The sequence below is a fragment of the Ambystoma mexicanum genome, chromosome 6p, assembly GCF_040938575.1.
Source record: "Ambystoma mexicanum isolate Mex_15411 chromosome 6p, UKY_AmexF1_1, whole genome shotgun sequence".
NCBI lineage: Eukaryota > Metazoa > Chordata > Amphibia > Caudata > Ambystomatidae > Ambystoma > Ambystoma mexicanum.
In genome coordinates this window covers 27,065,881-27,073,976 of record NC_090935.1, presented here as the reverse complement: position 1 = coordinate 27,073,976, position 8,096 = coordinate 27,065,881, and the positions used below count along the sequence as shown (strand labels likewise).

The following is an 8,096-nucleotide window of genomic DNA, read 5'->3' as shown; positions in this document are numbered from 1 at the left end:
TCTCTCAGCAATCTGTCGGTGGGCGCGGCGTTTCAAGACCCCTGTCATGATCTCTGCTTCCAAAAGGTCAGGGTTTTCCCAACTCCCTTGGAAGCAGATCCATAACCCAGGTTCCGAGTGCCAACCAGTCCCAATTGGGACCTTTTGGACCCAGTCCTGGCGCCAGTGGCACCAGGCTCATAAATATGCCCAGTCCCAGCGCTGGAAGCGCCGGGCTCATAATGCTTGGGTGGATTTACCTGCAGCAGACCATGCTGCTTACTTGCCTGCCAGTTGAGCCTCTGATCCTCTTCTGTTTGGAACTACTTTTCCTGTTGGGTGGGGCAGGAGCCACTCCCTAGATTCAGAACACTGGAACTCTTCTGGAAAGCAGGAACTCTTTTCTTACCTAGGCGTGGCTGTGGAAGGAGACAACTAAGCACTACAGGAGGCTATTTAAACCACACCCGATGGATGAATCTTGCTTTGCGTTATTCTGCATCCTCTGCAGCAGAACGCTCATCGTGTCTTCTGCATCTGATCCTGGGCCTAAGGAAAAAGGCTTACCATCATGAATCCAGTCTTCAGCAACACCTATAAAGACAAGAAAGAACAGGTTAGCATTACGGTCTTCAGTGACAGCTCTTCACTTACCTGGTCCATCGGCTGTCACCAACGCCTCGCGCTGCATTCCGGCATCTGAAAGACAAAGGCTTACCTACTCTTCGTGCGCTCCGGAGGTCTTCACACTGCATTCCGGCATCTGAAAGACAAAAGCTTACCAACTCTTCGCACGCTCCGGAGGCCTTCGGCGCTGCATCCCGCATCTGAAAGACAAAACAAGGTGCGTTTAAAGACATTGGGGAACTTTAATACTCACGTGCCATTACTCCTTTCCACATCTAACCCAGTGGGTATTCCGGCACCCTGCAGCCGCTCCAAACTTGTACCTGCAAAATAAAAAGACAGTTAGAGCGCATCGTAAAGCAGGCAACAAGCGCTTACTTACGTGCTTCCAGGCGCTTCTATTCATCACCCGGGCTCCATCTTCAACTCACTTCAGCCCGTCATCCGCCATCGCCGGAACCCTGCAAAACAAGAAACATCATTACTAAAGACTTTAAAGACATTAGAATTACTCGAAACTTACCGTTCGTGCAGTAAACGACGGACAGCAGTCCTCTGAAGTCAAGAGGCCTGCTCCCCTTATCCAGTGAAGAAACTGGTTACAGCACCCTGCCCCGAGGCAGATGGAGAGCACGGCGTTCATTTACCTAAGGTGAGAGCGTTAACCTTTGGGGTTCTACAGGAGAAGAGAAAGGGAAGAAGAGAGAGACATTCAATAACCCAGTTCCTTAATCCCATATTTTCTATCTGCAGACATCTTACCCTTCAAGTCAGACATACAGTGCACAGAGGTCCAGCCCAAAGAGCCAGCCGTGTGTTACACATCACCTTTGCAGATACGGTATACGCCCAGTCAAGACCGGAGCCTCTACGGGAATCAGGTGAGCGTTACACCCCTGCCCACTATTGACGGTCACGACTGACTCCTCCCTTCTGTGTTGGGGTGCGATGTTGGATCTTCTTCAGGTTTCCGATCTCTTGTCACCGCAGGACAGACAGCTTCATATAAATCACCTGGAGCTCCTGGCGATATTCCTGGCGCTGAAAGCGTTTAAGCCTGTCATTGTCAACAAAGTGGTCCGTGTCCACATGGACAATGTGATGTCCATGTTTTATATCAACATGCAGGGGGGTACCAAGTCCCCTCCTCTTGTGGATCTTTCCATTCAGATTTGGGAATGGGCTGTTGAGCATGGTATCTGTCTGGTGGCAGTATACATCCCGGGCCAGCTGAATGTTACTGCAGATGCCCTCAGCCGACGAGCAATGGTCAGCTACAAGTAGGAACTGAACACGAGCTCCTCTTAAAGATCTTCCATTGTTGGGGCACTCCAGAAGTGGACCTCTTCGCAACGTCAACAACCTTCCCCTGTATGCCTCCAGAAACGGGCTGGGAGCCTCCTCTCTGGGGGATGCTCTCGAGATTTCCTGGCAAAACATGAGGGCCTATGCATTTCTGCCTCTGCCTCTGATTCATTGGGTGCTTTGCAAGCTGAGGGGCAAAGTTAATTGTTCTCTTCTGTTCATAGCACTGTGGTGGCCGGCCATGTTTTGGTTTTCAGAGCTTCAGAGCAACAGCATCTATTGGTGTGTGCACTGATCAGGCTTCCGATGGTTCCCGACCTGCTTCATCAGAGCGATGGGCAGTTGTGACACCCCTCCCCACAGTTGTTCAACTTGGCGACATGGTGTCTGAGTTCAGATCCTTAGAGCGCCTCAATTTGTCCGCAGATAACATGCGCATTATTCAGGCAGCCAGGAAGCCCTCAACGAGTTCTCAGTATAAAAGTAAATGGCTACGGTTCTGCCACAGGTGTTTGGCTAGGCAGCTGGACCCCAGGGAGGCTACGATCAATGCAGTTCTGTCCTTTGTCTCACATCTGGCAGAGTCTGGCATTCGTGTCTTGTCCTGCAGGACCTATCTGTCGGCTATTGCCACTTATCTGTCCATGGATCAGTGCTCTTTTTCGCTGTCAAATCCAGTCATTAAAAGACACTTTGTGGGCCTCATGCACCTTTATCCTCCTGTTCGTAAACCGCATCCAACTTGGGATCTGAATGTGGTCCTTACAACCTTGTGCCATAAGCCTTTTGAGCCCATGGCTACGGTAGACCTTAAGTACCTTTCGTGGAAAGTGTCCTTCTTGGTTGCCATGACTTCGGCAAGGCATGTGAGTGAGCGCAAGGCCTTGGCTGTGGAGCATCCCTTCCTGGTTTTTCATAAGGATAAGGTTGTCCTGAGGACAAATCCTTCCTTCCTTCCTTCCAAAAGTGGTCTCTGATTTTCATCTAAATCAGTCAATCTCCTTGCCTGACGTCTTCCCAAACTCGGCCTCCGAGGCTGAGAGGGTTTTGCATTGCCTAGACATTAGAAGACCTCTCAAGTTCTATCTGGACAGAACATCTGAGTTTAGGAACTCTTCTCAGCTTTTGGTGACTTTTGGTAATACACAAGGGAAGCACGCCTCGAAAGCGACCATCTCCAGATGGATTGCTGCCTGTATTGTGGAGGCTTACGCTGTTCAAGGCCTTCAACCTCCAAAAGGGATTCATGCCCATCTTGTACGGGGCAAGGCGGCTGCTGTTGCCTTTCAGAAGTATGTTCCCTGGGAGACCATCACGAAAGCGGCTACGTGGGCCTCCCCATCGGCTTTTTGTAGGCATTACTGTCTAGACCTGAGCTCCAGAGCTGATGCTCAGTTCGGTCAAGCTGTGCTAGAAAACCTGTTTCAATAAGGAGTTTTCCACCCACCCGTGATTTCTGTGAGGAGTGCTTGGGAATCTCCCATAAGTATGGAGGAAAGGGGACGGGACGTAGGAGTATAATAAAGTTACTCACCGTAGTGACTACCTTACTCCTAGTCCATAGTCCCCTTTCCTCCATACGCCTGCCCGCCGTCTCCTCTAATAGGTTTCCTGTTATTGCTTAAAGGTCTCAGACCTGGTGATTGTTAGGCAGAATCCAGGGCAGTACCCTTAGGGAGCACTACCCCAGATTAGGACTACACGTGAGAGCAATAAATCCCCTTTGGTATCAGTCTGTACCACAGAGATTTAGTTGGTAGCTGTGGCTGAGCAGTCAGATTTATCTCAAGAGGGAGATGAGCAATATTCAGGGTTGACACAATAGGTAGTACAGTACTATGGAGCAAGGAAACACTGACCAAAGTTTTGTATTAAAAAGAGAATATATATTTATTTTATACACTTCTAAGTCAACACATAGATAACAGTAATAAACTCCCTATTCAATTGTAGACAAGTTTGCGGTATAGTGAAAACTGAGCAAAACGGCACAGTGAAAACCTACTACAAATGGCACTCTATCAATGTACCGAAAGGGAGGGAAAGTACAAGTTAAACCGAAATATCTTCAGACACCCCCTAGCAACACTTCCCTGAAGTTTTGAGAACACTTTAACCAAAAGACAAGTGAATGAAAACTGAGCAAAATGGCACTCCACAAGTTAAAACAGTAGGAAGGAAGAGGGGTTTAGAAGATTTAGGTGCATCAACACATTTCTCATTGAAAACTAATCTAGTGAGAGCAGATCTAACAAATTAGCCAGAGGCAGTAGGCCTGAGCCAGAGTCAGTGGTACAGGACCAGGAGCTTAGGAGCAAAAATGTTCTTGTAGCTCCAGTCAAGTCTTTAGTAGAAATCTTTTGAAGAGGTAGATGCAAGGTGAAAGACAATGTTAAGAGATAGGACAGCTGACCCCACAATAGTTAAAGGATTTAAAACACCTTTAGGGCTACCACGGAGAAAGGGCGGCCTGGCGGAACAATGTACCTTAAACGTGGAGAAGTGGCTCCTGCGGTGGCGGTTGTTCCTGGTAGTTCCTGCAGGTCGAGGAGTCCAACAGAGGAAGAGAGGCTCTCGTTGTGGAGGAAGGTTCGAGTCGCTGCACTACCGAGGGAGTTTAAAAGGTACGCTCCTTTTAATCGCGGTCCGGGTCGATAGCTGCCTGGCTATCCGGTCTTCAAGTGCGGGGCACTGTCGAGTCGACCAAGGCAGGTCCAAGGGTGCGATAGGTGAACTGGTTGACCCCACCAGCTCAAGGGAAGGAGGCTCCTTCGCTGAAGATCTCCTCTTGTCGTGTGGAAGAAAAAGTGGTGAGACGATCCGGCAGGGCTTCACCGGTGGTGTAGATGCTGAAGATGTCTCTGGCTTCTCTTCCCTTCGGTTCCGTAGTTCCAGTGGTGGCGTCTTGCTCTTCCAGTCCTCAGGACCCTGCTTTTATGCAGAAAGAGACCCATTCATACAGCCTAGCTGTCACTCACACAGTGGAGTGGTCTTCTTGGCGGGAGACCCTCAAGCCCATCAGGTTAGAGTGCGACCTGAGTTGCTGTGGCAACTCTGTCCGGGGTTCTACTCCCCCTCCCAAATAACAGACCCACCCCAGACTCAGTGGCGTCGAAATGAGGGCTTCTTGGCAGAAGCCCGCCAAAAGGACGAACAAAGGATCCCCGACCTGAGTTAGGAAAATGGAGTAAGACTCGAGAAAGAAGTTTTATCAAAGTTCTGGCAAATAAAACCTACCGGAGTAAAGTTAATAATAAAATAAACCGGCGGTATGTTAGAGGCCTTCAGTAAAAGTGGTAGCCTCGAACAATGGGAAAATCCCATAGAGAAATATTTGCGGTCGAATATAAAAGGTAGTAACCACTGCCACCAGCCAGAAACTTCGTAGAGGGGGACTTTAAAGTACCCTCTCGAAAATGAACATAGGGGAAAAACTATTAACCCCTTCCAGTACTTCCATATTAAGATGGGGTATACTGGTTAAGTTCATAAAAATCGACTAGTAAAGTCAATGGGGACTTTACATGCCCTGGGAGACAGTAGTCAGTCACAGGGTATGGAGTCTATGTTTGGGGGTCGCTACGACACCCCTGTGTCACTGCACGGAGGGTGCTGATGGACACATGTGCATAAAGATGGTTCCTATGGGTGAGAGAAAAGAGCCCATAGGCATTAAACCCAAAAATATCCTAGAACACACATAGCAAAGATGGCTAAGAGTGGGAAAAAGAGGCTCACTCTTAGCAGGTAAAAATAAATAAACCCTTCACCCCGTGGAAAAATTACAGGAAGGACACATTTTTGAAAAATGTGATGCTTTTTACAAAGTGCTCCGGTCCCGTCCCACAGGACGGAGCAATGTCCCATAAGTATGGAGGAAGAAAAGTGAAAAACAGATGGACTACCCCTCTCTTTTAGTCTTGTATGGATCTTACGTGAGCGTTAAAGGCAACCTAACTATGTCATTAGTTAGGAAGTCGCAGGCGGAGAAAAATTGAACTAATCACTCCAACTTGTAACAAAGGTTCTGTCTCTTTAATAGTTGTAAAACATCTTTAAAAAGCATTTTTAAATTGATACTCAATCATATCACTCATTCTACATACATCTCATCTAACAGGGGAGTTCTAAAGTGAATATAAATCTTTATAGGCATAACATTTCAGTTTGAATATGCATTTTTGACATGGGAAAAAAACATTTGATTTTCCTTAAACAGTCGACATATGTTTCGGCCCGTTATGATATACCACTTTTGTCAGCAGTGGTCACCAGACTAAGTATAAGGCCATCTTCAGGACACCAATTGCTTTGTAGTTGATCAATCTTGATCCCCTTTTAGTACATACACACGTCTGCAAAAGAATTTTTTCATACATCAGTATACGTCTATTAATCTTGTGTAAGACTCTGCTGTAAGACATTTGTTTTTTTAAAAACGACAGAACAAGTTGCGTATCTCCACTTTGACTAAATTTAAGAGCGATGGCTAGTTTTATGTTATACTAAACCTGCCTTTACCCCACTAAGTCCATATTGTGCTATTTAGACTATTGAGAATACTTAGACAAACGGTGTCACTAACTGTACAACTACCCTCGTCTCAGGTTAGTGTCACTTAATGGAAAACCCTACACTTTAACTTGTCTTTTAACATTTTTTTAAAAATTACTAAATATTAAAAACACTTACATGTCCACATCTTGTATTTATGTGACTAGAATTCTGCGGTTTATCTCGCTGTCTGAGCTTGTTGTACTCAAAAATTCTCGCGAAGGTAACTTAAGTTGCGCTCTGTGATGTTGGTGCCTGTAGTTAATTAAAACAACTGTTTAGAAATGGCACCTGTGGTTAATTCTAGACCACTATTTGAACATACCACAATTTGTCGCTGACCTCTTAGATGATATGAGGAGAAATAATGACTTTCAGTTTGGCATCAGCTGTTTTTCCATAAATGGTCGTTAATGCCTTGATTGAATGTTGCCAGGTGCCTTCTGGTGATTTAGGATGGACTGAAAGGCCGTGAATGGATTTGTTTCCTATGGCAATGGAAACAAAACATAATTAGCCTGACAGCATTTGAATGCATGATGAGCCAGTTGAAAAGATGCTTGTAAAGTTAAGCTCTAGTCGAGCTATGGGGCATGTTATTTTAACACATTTTTCTATTATTGTTTTAAAACTCATTGTTACAAGGCCTCAGCCCGTCAGTTTTTATGCCGTTGGTGTTAAATGCGCCCTGGAGCTGTTTGCAATCTCATCATGATTTATTACACATTGTTCGTGGCCGCGCTAGCCGACATGCTGTTAAATGCAGGCTTGTAAAGGAAAAAGTCCTTGCTTGGTTATTTAAACCTGTAGTGCCCTTTTAAATGATTACACTCCCAGGTTGTTTTATCTCGTACAAGTTCGAAAGGCAGGAATTGAGCTAATTACATTTTCATGTTAAAGTCACTGAAGTCGAGAACATATTTTACCTTTTAGTCCGCAAAGGGCATGCGCTAGAAAGCTGACTTGTCTTCGGCATGGGCAGCACGGCTTAAAGTGAAACTAAGTCTGATTTTTATAGGGTCACATGATTCAGGGTTACCAACACGTGATCGCCGGTATATTATTACAAGCCTGAAGGATGATGGGACTGGTAGTTTAAAACAGAAATGTGACCTAAATTCGTTTATTTTTTGTTCTTGTGATGCATTTCTGTGTGTTTTACGACATGGGCTTTGCTTGGATTTGCCTAATTTCAAAATATACGCTCCAATCACGTGGGCGCCGGAATATTCTTACAAGCCTGAAGGGAGTTGGGACTGGTAGTTTAAAACAAAAAATGTGACCTAAATTCGTTTATTATTTGTTATATTTCTATGTGTTTTGCGAAATGGGCTTTACTTGGATTTGCCTAATTTGAATATGCGCGCTCAAATGGGTTGGGAAACCTCATTTAGGACTATCACTATGTGTAGCTTTAATAATACATCATCAGCCTCGAGGGCTAATTAGTCGATTTTATTTTCTATATTAGCACTGTAAAAACAGTTTTGGAATGTGCTTTTTAGATGGTGCTGTTTACCTGTTTCTATTAGGTATCCACCCTTCGGCATTGTTGATACGGAGTGGTAATACTACAGAGTGCTGTTTCTATCACCGTTAGTTCTAAGGGACAACGTTTCTATACTCATTTT

The 8,096-nt window shown here is 45.5% G+C and overlaps 1 long non-coding RNA gene across 1 annotated transcript; it reads right to left on the bottom strand.

Annotated features, from left to right (window-relative positions):
- Positions 1 to 5,829: 5,829 nt before the first annotated feature.
- Positions 5,830 to 6,943, bottom strand: LOC138510865 (uncharacterized). The gene is made up of 3 exons (XR_011280436.1): positions 6,808 to 6,943; positions 6,604 to 6,720; positions 5,830 to 6,266 (listed from the first exon to the last, which is right to left on the bottom strand). It is a non-coding gene; the product is annotated as an uncharacterized lncRNA (long non-coding RNA).
- Between the last annotated feature and the right edge of the window lie 1,153 nt (positions 6,944 to 8,096).